This window comes from Talpa occidentalis, unplaced genomic scaffold (genome assembly GCF_014898055.3).
Source record: "Talpa occidentalis isolate TD23 unplaced genomic scaffold, MPIMG_talOcc4v2.1 talOcc4.5, whole genome shotgun sequence".
Classification (NCBI taxonomy): Eukaryota; Metazoa; Chordata; class Mammalia; order Eulipotyphla; family Talpidae; genus Talpa; species Talpa occidentalis.
This window is the reverse complement of record NW_023604861.1, coordinates 53,452,637-53,464,438: the sequence shown is the minus strand read 5'-3', so window position 1 is coordinate 53,464,438 and position 11,802 is coordinate 53,452,637.

Genomic DNA, 11,802 nt, shown 5'->3' with positions numbered 1-11,802 from the left:
CAAGCCTGATGGTGGGCACCTGGAGTAGGGTGTGGGCATAGGTAATGGATACACCTGGGCTGAGAGACTGGGTTTTTAAGTGTGGTGTCATGGGGACGCCAGCAGAAGGAAAGAGCGAAAGGAGCAGAGAAGCAAAGGCCACAGAGAACATCGGCGAGCCCAGGGAGGGTGAAGACTTGCTGGGGGCTGGGAAGCCCCCCCACACCCCCCTACACACCCCCCTCCAACATGTACCTGGTAAATCCCAATAAGCCTGCAAAAGCCACCCAGGGCTCCAGGGCTCCTCCTTTACCCTGTCTGCTCGGGTTCTAGAGATCCTGCTCTGTCCCCTCCTGCCACTACAGTAGTGCATAAACAAAGCAGCAGAACTGAGCCCCTGCAGGAAGGCGCACTAAGCCAGGTGAGAGAGGAGAGGCAGAGGGACAGATACTAACAGGAATGGAGGTTGTGACTATCACCAAGGTAACATTCCAGGTAACTAGAGGAAGCCAGATGAAGAGGGAGGACACCTAACTAGTGGGGCAGTCACGGGCATGAGTGTGGTTCATGTGTATGTTTGTTCGGGTGGGTATCTGTAGGGTAAGGAAAAAAGCATCAGGCTTTTCTGCCCTCCCGCCATTAGGATAGATGATGGAACCCTGTGGTCCTGAATGCATGCCCGATGGGGGGGTGCACCTGGAATAGGGTGGGTGTGGGCATATGCAGATGGGATTCACCTGGGCTAAGACTGGGCTTTTAAGGTTGGCGTCACAGGGACGCCAGCAGAAGCAGAGAAGCCAAGAGCGGAGAAGCCGAGAGCAGAGAAGCAGAGAAAACGCTGGAGAGCCCAGAAAGAGTGAAGACTTGCTGAGGGCTGGGAAGCCTGCCAGCCTCCTGGCCTCCCAGCACCCCTACCTGCCATGTACCTGGTAAATCCAATAAAAGCCTGAAAACCCGCCAAGGTCTCCAGGACTCTCCTTTATCCGGTCACTGGATCAGAAAACCTGCCCTGTGTCCTTCCTGCCCCTACATTATCTAAGAGTAAGTTGGCAACAAGGGAATTGGCAAGGGAAAACCATTGAGAAGGGCATTTTAGCTATGGAAATGTCAAGATGGTCCACATAAGGGGGTTCACAAGAGTGGTCTTGGTTTTGTGATCTTTTTTATAATGATAAAACATGCATAATATAAAATTTACCACTTGATTTCAAGTGGACAATTCAGAAGCATAAAGAACAGTCACAATGTTGTGCCACCATCACCACTATCCATTTCCAGACTTTTTCATCATCTCAAACAGTAACTTTGTACCCTTTGAACAATAGCCTCCCATCCCCTTTTCCTCCCATGTGCTGGTAAATTCTATTCTACTTTTTGTGTCTATGAATTTGCCTATTCTAGGTATTTAGTATAAATGGAATCGTGAAATATTTATCCTTTTGTGCTTGACTTATTTAGCATTATGTTTTCAAGATATTGTAGCATGTATCAGAATGTCATTCCTTTTAATGACTATTAGTCTATTATTTGTAAATAGCACATCTTTGTGATCTACTTATTTGTTGATGGATATTGGGTGGTTTCCATCTTTTAACAATAGGAAATAATGCTGCTAGGAACATTGGTGTCTAAGTATCTGAGTCCCTGCTTTTAATTATTTTGGGTATATTCCTAGAAATGGAATTGCTGATTATATGACTGTATATTTTATTTTCTGAGGCACCACCAAATGGTTTTCTACAGCAGCTGCACTATTTTATGTTCCCCTCACTGATGCACAAGGATTCCAATTTCTATACATCTTCACTGACTCGCTATTTTTCCTTTTTTAAAAAATAATAGCCATCCTAATGAATGTGAAATGGTATCACGTCATGGTTTCAATTTGTTTTTCTTGGTTTTGTGATTCTTTAGAGAGTTTTCATTGGATGTTTACTACATCAAAAGCCCTGTGACTATCATGTATAAAGGCCAGTGTGGAGCTCTGACTATTCTAACTTAAATCAAGAACAATATCTAGATGTACTGCCTTTTGGAAGCTGTTGAATTGTTTTCCTTTGTTCAATAAATGGCAGCTTGGCTATCAGTGCAATCCTGGAGTCAGAAGCCAATCCATCTTGAACCCAAAGGGGAAAGTCCTATTTTCTAAAGCTTCTTAGCAAACACAGAACTAAAAGTTGGGAGATGGGCAGAAAATATTTCTGCATCTCTTAATGCTATTTTCATATTTTTTCTTTTTACAAAGTAATTTAATCAGGCCATTTATCTTGAATTATACTCTAAGATATTTTAAATAAATTTTTGAGAAATCACTAGATAAGCAATGCCATCCCTACTTTCAATACAATGTGGTATTTTTTGATAAGATGTAATGCACTGTTGAGTTATGTCAATTTTTATGATCAGGAAAACCCACAGCATCATTTCTAGGTGCCAATAAAAATCTTATCTCTCATTCAAGGGCGAAATGGAAAGTCACTGTATATACTGACAATAACTCTGCTTAAGAAAAAAAAAGATAGCTTCGGGCCTCCCCGGTGGTGCAGCGGTTGAGTGCTGGGTTGCGAAGCTGCCCGCAGCCTCTGTGGTGCCGGTTCGATCCCCGGCTGCTCCCCGGCCACTGGAGGAGGGTCCCACATGGCGCGCAGACCTCTCCTGCCGCCCGCTGCTCCCCTCAGCAGTGTACTTCAGTCCTTTTGCCTGCTCTGCTCCCCGCTCTGGCTCTGGTGAATTCTCTCACCCTCCCGCGCTTCTGACTGTACCCAGTGCATGTATAAACAAAACAAACAAACAAATAAATAAATAAAAAATGCCTCTATTAAAAAAAAAAAAAAGATAGCTTCCCAAAGTCTTTAACTAGTCATGTATAGCAAGAAACACATGGATGAATGCATCCAAGTGGTGGATATTAAGCTATAAATCAAAGGTGACACTTGCATAATGCTCACTTTTTCTTGTGTTCTTGCATTGTGGTTATCTCAATTCTTTCTGATCATAAACAATTTCCATACCATCACTTCTTTTGTTTACAGCTCTAAAGTTACATCTATTTACACCATTCCTCTCTTCAAAAAATAACCCACTCTTGTCTGGAGCCATCCAGAGCATGCGCCGTGTTGCGTATGCGTGCCATGAGTTAAGTTTCACTTTACCGTTTCACTTTCGGAGAACCACAGGTTTTTCCTGTAAATCACATGAGACTGGGAGGTACGGGGGGAGGAGCTGCCAGGATAGAAGAGTAGAACTCGGGAGAGAGAGGGGGAGAAGAAAAGAGATTTAAGAGGAGAACCACAAGAGAGGAGAGTGCTGCGAGAGGAGCAGAGAGAAGGCCAGGGAAGTAAGAAAGACAGGGAAAAGAAAGACATGGAAAAGTAAGAGAAGGTAAAGGAAAAATAAAGAAGCATGCACTAGCGTCAAGTCGTCTCAAGCCCCTCATTTCAATCCTCAGCCCTTCTCTTTTCGTGCCTACGAATCCCGCCCATCGGGACACACTCTATATTTATTACCTGCTAGAAAGATTTATATATATGTGTATGTATACACATATATATATATATATATATATATATGTATTGGCTTATAACAATACAGGTTTTCAGCCATGCTAGAAGGTGATGAAACTTTCATACCTTTCCCTGATTATTCTGCCCTTTGACTATATATATATATATATATATATATATATATATATATATATATATTTGTAAACTGCACCCCCTTTATAAAGTTCTTTCTGATTTTTGTTTTTTAAAGATCTGTTCTTTGATACATTGAATTTTAAAAGAAGAAATGGCATAAATGGGGACTGGGGCTCTAATAAGGACATCAGTTCAGGCAGTGATTAGGGAGACAGCAAAACCCTGCATTTGTCTCTTCCCTGAATATTTGCTTTCCCATCAGGACTGCTGAATGGTTTTGTTGCATTCTTCTCATGTCTGAAAGATTTCATTAAACTTTAGGAAATATTATTTCACACAAGAATGCAATGCAATCCTGGTAAAAGGAGTGATCTGTGTTTGTGCTTGATACACAAGTGTCATCTGAATAATGATTCATATTGGAAAAGCAGAATAAATGAGTGATGATTAAATCATATTGAAGCAATTTAACAGTGATAGCATCAATACTTTCATAACTTTGTGTACATACTTTCATAACTTTGTTTTCTAAGTTGATTTAAGTTGAACGTACTGTTATTCTTCTGACTCAAGAGGCTGAGGAATCTTGGACTGAACTCAACAAATTCAGTCATTCAATGAGTAACTATGGAGCACCTCTTTCTTAGGGGTAGGGAATACAGTTATGTACAAGACAGATAATGTTCCTGTTCTCAAGGCATGCCCATTACAAGGGAAAAGTAGAAAAGAAGTTTAAATGTAAAAAATAGATGATGATCAGTTTTATATAGATAAAGGAGAGATTGATGTGATAAAAAGGCAAGGGTAGTGACTGTGGGTTGGTTGGTAAACACAGTGCTTCTGAGGATGTGGCATTTAAGCTGAGTCCTGAGTGACAAGCAGAAGCCATCCCTAAAAGGATGAAGAGAATAGTTTTCCAGGCAGAGAGAGAATGAGCACAAGAGTCCTAAGTCAGAAATGAAATGGTAAGTTCAAGAACATTACCACCAAAGCTCCTCTGTATCATAGTGAGCAAGGAAGAAATGGTTTGAGATGAAGTCAGTAAATTAGCCAGAAGCCAGATCTTCGTAAGATCTGCTGAAGGGTTTGAGTTTTACTCTAAAAATAGGGGCAACTAATATAAGATTTTTTTATAAAGATTTATTTATTCATGCATACAAGAACTCGGGTACAGGCCAGATGTGTGAGAGGGTGAGAGGATTCACCAGAGACAGAGAGGGGAACAGAACAGGCAGACTGACCGAAATACACTGCTGAGGGGAGCAGCAGGTGAGAGAGGAGAGGTCTGCTGCACCATGTGGGATTCTTGCGGGTCAGCCATATGGAACCCACGCTGCAGAAGCTGTGGACAGTTTCACAGCCCAGGGTTCACCCGCCTGCGCCACCAGGGGAGGCCCAAACTAATACAAGATTTTAAGCAAGGAAATGGCTTGATCTGATTTATATTCTGAAAGCTCAACTGAACTACTATGTAGAAAACTCAGGACAAGTGTGAAAGCAGGGATACCAATCTGAAGGCCACTGTAGTAGTCTGGGAAAGAGAGGATGATGACTCTGTATAGGATGTAGCAGTATTGAAAGAGGGAAAGACAGACAGTCAAGCACATTTAGAAAGAGAAACAGCAGAATTTGCTGCTGAGTTAAAAGTGGGAGCTGCAGGAAAGAGCAGAGTTGAATCAAAAAACTCCTTGGTATTGTCCACACCCATGCAGACATCTCAAGCTGTAGAGTAGATGAGTTTGGATATCCAGAGAGATAAAGGTCTTAGGATTCATCAACGTAGCATTTAAACCCATAGGTGTAAATGAGGTTTCTTCAAAAGAGTGTATTACTTGAGAAAACAGTGGCTCCCAGGACAGAAACTTAGAGTCCGCCAATATTTAGAGATAAAGCAGAATCCTGATGGAAACATCAACAAAAAATCTGCGAAATCAACAAGATATGAAAAAAAAGATGTGGGAGTGAGGCCATAGAGGTCAAAGAAAAAAAGAAGAGAGTAGTCAGTTGTGTTTAAAAATCAGATAAGAAAAAAAAACTGGCCATATTGCTCATGAGACTAGTAATAAGGGCTCTGATGTCTAGGAGAATCATAGATGCACTGGAATTTCATTTGGCCCTGATTTCCATTTTCATGAACAATTATTTAGAATCTACTGGTTGATAGTTACTAGACTAGATAAAAGAGATAGAAATAAATAAGTCCTGAAGCTTTGTCTGGAAGAGAAAGACAGGAAACAAATAGTTGTAATTCATTGTGAAAAATCAAGTAAGAAAATGCCATCTCAAGACAGCATGAGATGCTCAGTCTCACTCATAGCAGGAATCTAGAAAACTTAAATAAGGGACCAGGAAAACGAATAAGTATAAGAAAGTGAAAATCAAAATCAACAAAAAACTACGAACCAGAGACACTTTTAGGGGGCGGGGTGGGAGGGGAGGGATTGGGGTCAGAATGGGGGGGCTGCAATTGTATGGGGAATATAAAAATAAAATTTATTATTAAAAAAAAAAAAAGACAGCATGAGAATGCCTGAGTGATTAAGAGAGAGATGCATTCAGGCCCAGCACTATTATTTATTACCAATGTGACAATTGCTCATTACATTGTTTTCTTAAGGTGGGCCCAGGGTTACCAATCTGGGCACTGAGCCATACTATGCATTTGTTTTGTGGGGACTACACCTGAGAAGAGAAAGCAAACATTGTGCAAAAATGAACAATGATTTAAAATATCTATGTAAATATTAAAAATAAAATCAAATACAAAATGGAGACCAAGCTTGAAAATTCCCTGAGCATACAAAACCGTAAGCCAGATAACAGATCTAATTTAACTTATTCTACAAAACAAATAAAACCTAACTTGGGCTGCTTTTGTAAAAACCTCTGAAAATCATAAACAAAATCTAAACTGTTCCCCCAAATTGGCATTAGGTAACCACTTTTAACCAATTCCCTATCTCTAGTGAGATTCTAATTTTCTAACCAAACATAGCTAAAAATAAACATTTTTGCTACATAGGCTGTCTTTGCACACTACCCCTCTGAGCTTCATCCCACTGTTGGGTTGAGAACTCCCAGTTTGAAAATTATTCTTATATGATCAATAACTTTCTACAACATACTATTTTACTATTTTAACTTAGCTCTTCTGGATTTTTTAGACAATAATAAATGTCAGTTGTGGAATGTGAACTAAGAAAATGGAAGAAGTTGCTTTGTGAGCATTGAGAAAGATGCAAAAGGTGACATTTCTGAACTTGTTCTTGAAAAAAAGGCTTATTCTATCAGGCTCATAGAGGCATAGGGATTTCCACACTAAAAAAAGAAAAAGAAAAAGAAAAAGCAAGGAGTTGCAAGGGCACAGGCTACATTGGGAAACACATTCATTTCATTGTGACTGGTCATAAGATGAGGAGAATGTAGAGGATTGAATCAAGTTTGGTCAGGACTAGATATGAAGAGCATGTGGGCCACATTAAGGAATTCGGACTGTGATCTTCCAATAATGGAAGTTCAAAGAAGATTCTTAGACTGAGGCACATTATAATTAAAAATATATTTTACAAAGATGAACATTGGCAATCTAAAACTTGGGCTAATAGAAATGGAGCATGTTCAATCCTACAGAAGCCCAGTGAAAAGTTCTTTCTAGACCACAGCAGCTTGTTAAGAATCAAGAGTTTGCACAACCACCCTGGTGGTGCAGCAGGTTGAGCGCAGCGCTGTGAAGCAGTCCGCAGCCTCTGTAGTGCCAGTTTAGGGAGCAACCCACATAGCAGGGCAGACCTCTCCTGTCTTGCCTGCTGCTCTTCTCTGCAGTGCTTTGGGTTCCTCTGCCTGTTCTGCTCCCCACTCTGTCTCTGATGAATCCTCTCACCATCCCATGCCACTGGCCTATACCCCAGTTCTTGAATAAATAAAAATAAATCTTAAAAAAAAAAATCAAAAAAATAAAACCCTTTAAAAAAAAAAAGAATCAAGAGTTTGTATCAGAAATACAGTAAGTCCCGGTGGCGCAACGGATGAGCGCTGGGTTGCGAAGCTGCCTGCAGCCTCTGCAGCGTGGGTTCGATCCCCAGCTGCTCCCCGGCTGCTCCCTGGCCACCTGAGGAGGGTCCCGCATGGCGCGCAGACCTCTCCTGCCACCCGCTGCTCCCCTCAGCAGTGTGCTTCGGTCCTTCTGCCTGCTCTGCTCCCCACTCTGGCTCTGGTGAATTCTCTCACCCTCCCGTGCTTCTGACTGTACCCAGTGCTTGTATAAACAAAACAAACAAACAAATAAATAAATAAAACATGCCTCTATGAAAAATAAATAAATAAATACATCTTTAAAAAAAAAAAAGAAATACAGTAAGTCAACTAGTTGCTGCCAATTAAGATTCTTCTTGTAGAAAAACAGCTCATTTTAGTTTGTTCCTCAACAATGTCATGCTATGAATAAGAAGAATAAAACATGATTTGTTTTATCTTCTAGATATATAGGATTTCAATTTCATCCAGTTTAGATCCAATAGGCATCATACAGTATTTGGATCCAGTAGGCATCATCCAGTGTTATGTCTATGGACCACTGTTCCTCATTAAGAAAAAGCTCTTTAAGTGGTTCATCAGTCCATAGTGTCAGCCCTGGACCATGCCAGAGGGCTCCATGCCTAAATCAGACACATTAGATGAAGTAGAAGAAACAGGAGATGGGATGGGGGATGAAATGTTGGATGTTTGTTATTATGCACCTTCTTGAATACAATGAATATAAGAATGCAACTGAAATACACAGAGAGCAGCATAAGATAAAATGATGTTGCTTATGAAATGTCTTCTTGAATCATATACCATCAACTATGAGTTCTCTCCCCAAGCATGTAGTATGAGTCTGAAACAAAGCCTGACATTTGGAATTAAGTGAGAAATCCTATGATGAATTATAAAAACCTGAATTTAAAACAAATCTTCCAAAGAGAGTGGTAGAGTGGAATCCTGGACTTTCACACCATTTGTTTAGTAAGAGAGAATCCACATGCAATTTCAGAAAGATAAACTGCAGAGGAAATGCATGAATTGATATATAAACATGGAGAGCTATTTTATATACTCTGGAAATCTCCTTTTCAAGATTCATGTTTTTGTGAAAGTTATAAACACCAAAGCTATTGTAAAAAAAAAAAAAAAGAGCATTTTACCTCTAAGGATACAACCCCTCAAGAAGGCAGTCTCACCACCAGCAAAAAAGATGAGTTTTGAGTCTTCTTCAAATAGGTGAGTCTGGATTTAAGTGTATCTTCTTAACAACGCTTCAAAGTCCCTTTAGCTTAGGGTCTCCATTTCCTTTAGAGAACGATGCTTTGAGATTTGCTGTAAATCTTTATAAGAGGAATCACACTTCAGATGAGACCAATCTTTAATGACTGTCAGAGCAGTCAGGTGGAACAGAAAGGAAGAGTATGAAATATTTTTAGAGTAATAGGCTTCAAGTCTGAGCTTCAAAGTTAAACAGTGCCAATTTAGCACTTGGAGTTGGGCTGGTACTGCCAGTCTTGGATTTAAGTAAGCCACAGTGTCCCCTGCAGGGCAGGAAAAACAGGGTTTGTGTTGATGTGTTTAGGTTTATTCCAAGGTCAAGTATTATTTAGGTAGAAATGGAATAAAGAGATGAAGAACCTGAATCATCTCAACCTGCCAAATTAAGAGTTTAGCTGCTTGAGTTCATAAAACTTGCATTCAGCAGAATCAGCATACCCAAAAATTGACAATCTTTTTTCTCTCAAAAGACAAATACAAGTCATTTAACCTTGGAGAAAAATGCAATTCCCTTCCCTTCACCCTGATTGACATACTTTGCATCTTTATGATTTTTAACTGTTTGCTTGCTTAGTTTTAAATGGCCATAATTATATGCATACTACACTTCATTGAACTTTTTACCAGTCATTACTTTGGCTGCATGTGTTTATTAAGTTATTAGATAATGATTTACTTGATCATCTTTATATGTTGAGGCCTTGGGTTTTTGACCAATATTTGATCTAAGTAGCATGCATAAATGACTTGTTTCCCTTTGAATTAATTCTTTAAGATAACTGAACATTGGCAGATGTACAGACTTTAGAGGGAGAAACATTTGAGTTCACAGCCTGACTTTTCCACTTTCAGGCTATGTGCCCATGGAGAAATTAAGCATCATTTCTGGAGCTCAAATATCTCTTATTTATAATGGTGGTATTAAGACAGAAATGAGAAAATACAAATACCTCATCTAATATGGGCTTGCATTATGGTAATAGCATCAAAAAGGGCAGCTATTGTGCTGCAGCAGAAAGTATTAACTACAAAAATTATTATGTAAGTTCAACAGTCTGCCCTGGTCCTTCACTTCCAAAACCCATTCCAGTAAATCAGTAAATACAACATCTACCTAACAGCTCCCTTTTCTCTGCCACTAAGACATTTTTTGATTGCTGGGATAAAAGTCAAGATCACAACAACAGAAAAGAGGAGCAAAAATTTTATGTACGCAGAGCCAGGAGGGACAGTTTTAGAGCACAGATATAGGAGAGATTCTGGAGCACATGGGACAATGGGGGAGGGGATTTTATGGTTGTTGCCCAGGGTGCAAACAATGTCTAATATTCCTCGGTGAATAAAAGAACGTATCATTTCATAAAATTTCCTGTATCTGCTAAATCCTGATTCTGGAATGTGACTTTGTTCTGAAACTAAGCAATGTGGACCCCTAGACTTATAAGGGTTGTCACCAGTATTTATTCAGAAGCTTGAAATTACAGGATAAAGAGGTAAAATCACTTTCATGACAAATATCATTTTTCTGTTTGAAAATATGGTTCCGTTCTGACTCCCTTTCAAAAGTATTGTAGTGAGCTCTTCCTCTGGTCTTCTTAGGTGCCTCCAGCTGGTTGAAGTTTGTCAGCCATCACGCTTCCCCTCTAGAGACACCAGAGTATGTGTCAAACACAGTGGCATTCAGGCTCAATCTTTTGGGAGAAAGGATGTTTTTGGAAAATGCTCTTTTTTTTACAAGCAGCAAAGAAAAAGTAAGGACTTCGCAGCTGTTTTCTCCCTCTGGCACTACCCCCGCCCTCTGGCAGTCATATCATAGAGCGTAATCCTCGATATTTATTGTCCCAGCGACTCCAGAGTGTGTATAACTACATCCCGAAACCTAATCTAGATTTACAACTGATTGGAACAGCAGTTTCAGCCTTGAAGGTATTTAATTCTTAGACGTTCCTCAGAGGAGTTTCTATGTTCAAATAGAGTCCAAGCAGGAGATCTGTTATCTTCTTGACCTGAATACCTAATGAAAAGCTAAAAAAACATCTATACTAGCTCAAGGTTATAATTAAGTGGAAAACAAAATTTAGAGCAGTAACAGAACCATAGATTACCTGATGGTTTACAGACCATAGAACATTAGCAGTCTAGGTATAGATAATACACCTGGCCATAGTTAGTAATGAGGGAGTATCTATCTTTGCATTATAAATGGCAATAAAAATAAAGATATTCATACTTAAAGAAGGAATAGCCACTCAAGTGCCTCAGTCAAATTAGAAATAAAAGTTAAAAAAACTAAAACAAGTCACTATTTAGGTTTTTGCCCATCTATACTGATAAAAGTCATGGAGTAATACTATAGCTCCTGCCCACAGTAATAATTCACAACACAGCCACTAGAGTCAAGGCAATGTGGTGAGTGAGTTTTCTGTGACATTGGAATCTTTTTGGTAAGGTATTTATAGATATTTCTGGAAAAATAAAGAGTTAAGAATATCATTTAGTAGTTTCTGGAAAAGAACTTATTTGCCACATTTAATTAATTTCAAAGGCAGAGTAGAAGTTCTATTCTGTAGATTCATTTTAACAGGAAGTTACTAATTCAGAAGCATTAGACAACATGCATTTTGAAATCCTGAGATGGAAGGCAATATTTAAAATAGTGAAGCCTAAAGTCTAGTAATCCTTACCCCAGACAATACACACACACACACTTCAAACACACATGCAAATTTAAAAAATGGCATAGACAACCATGAATGAGAAATGCCTTAGTAGCTGAGAGGGCCACTGGGTGAACTGAACTTGGAAGGGTGGGATGAATGGTTGACTTGAGCAAATTTTTTTGCAAATTAAGCTTGGGTGTTTTTAGTATGGGGTGAAATTATCC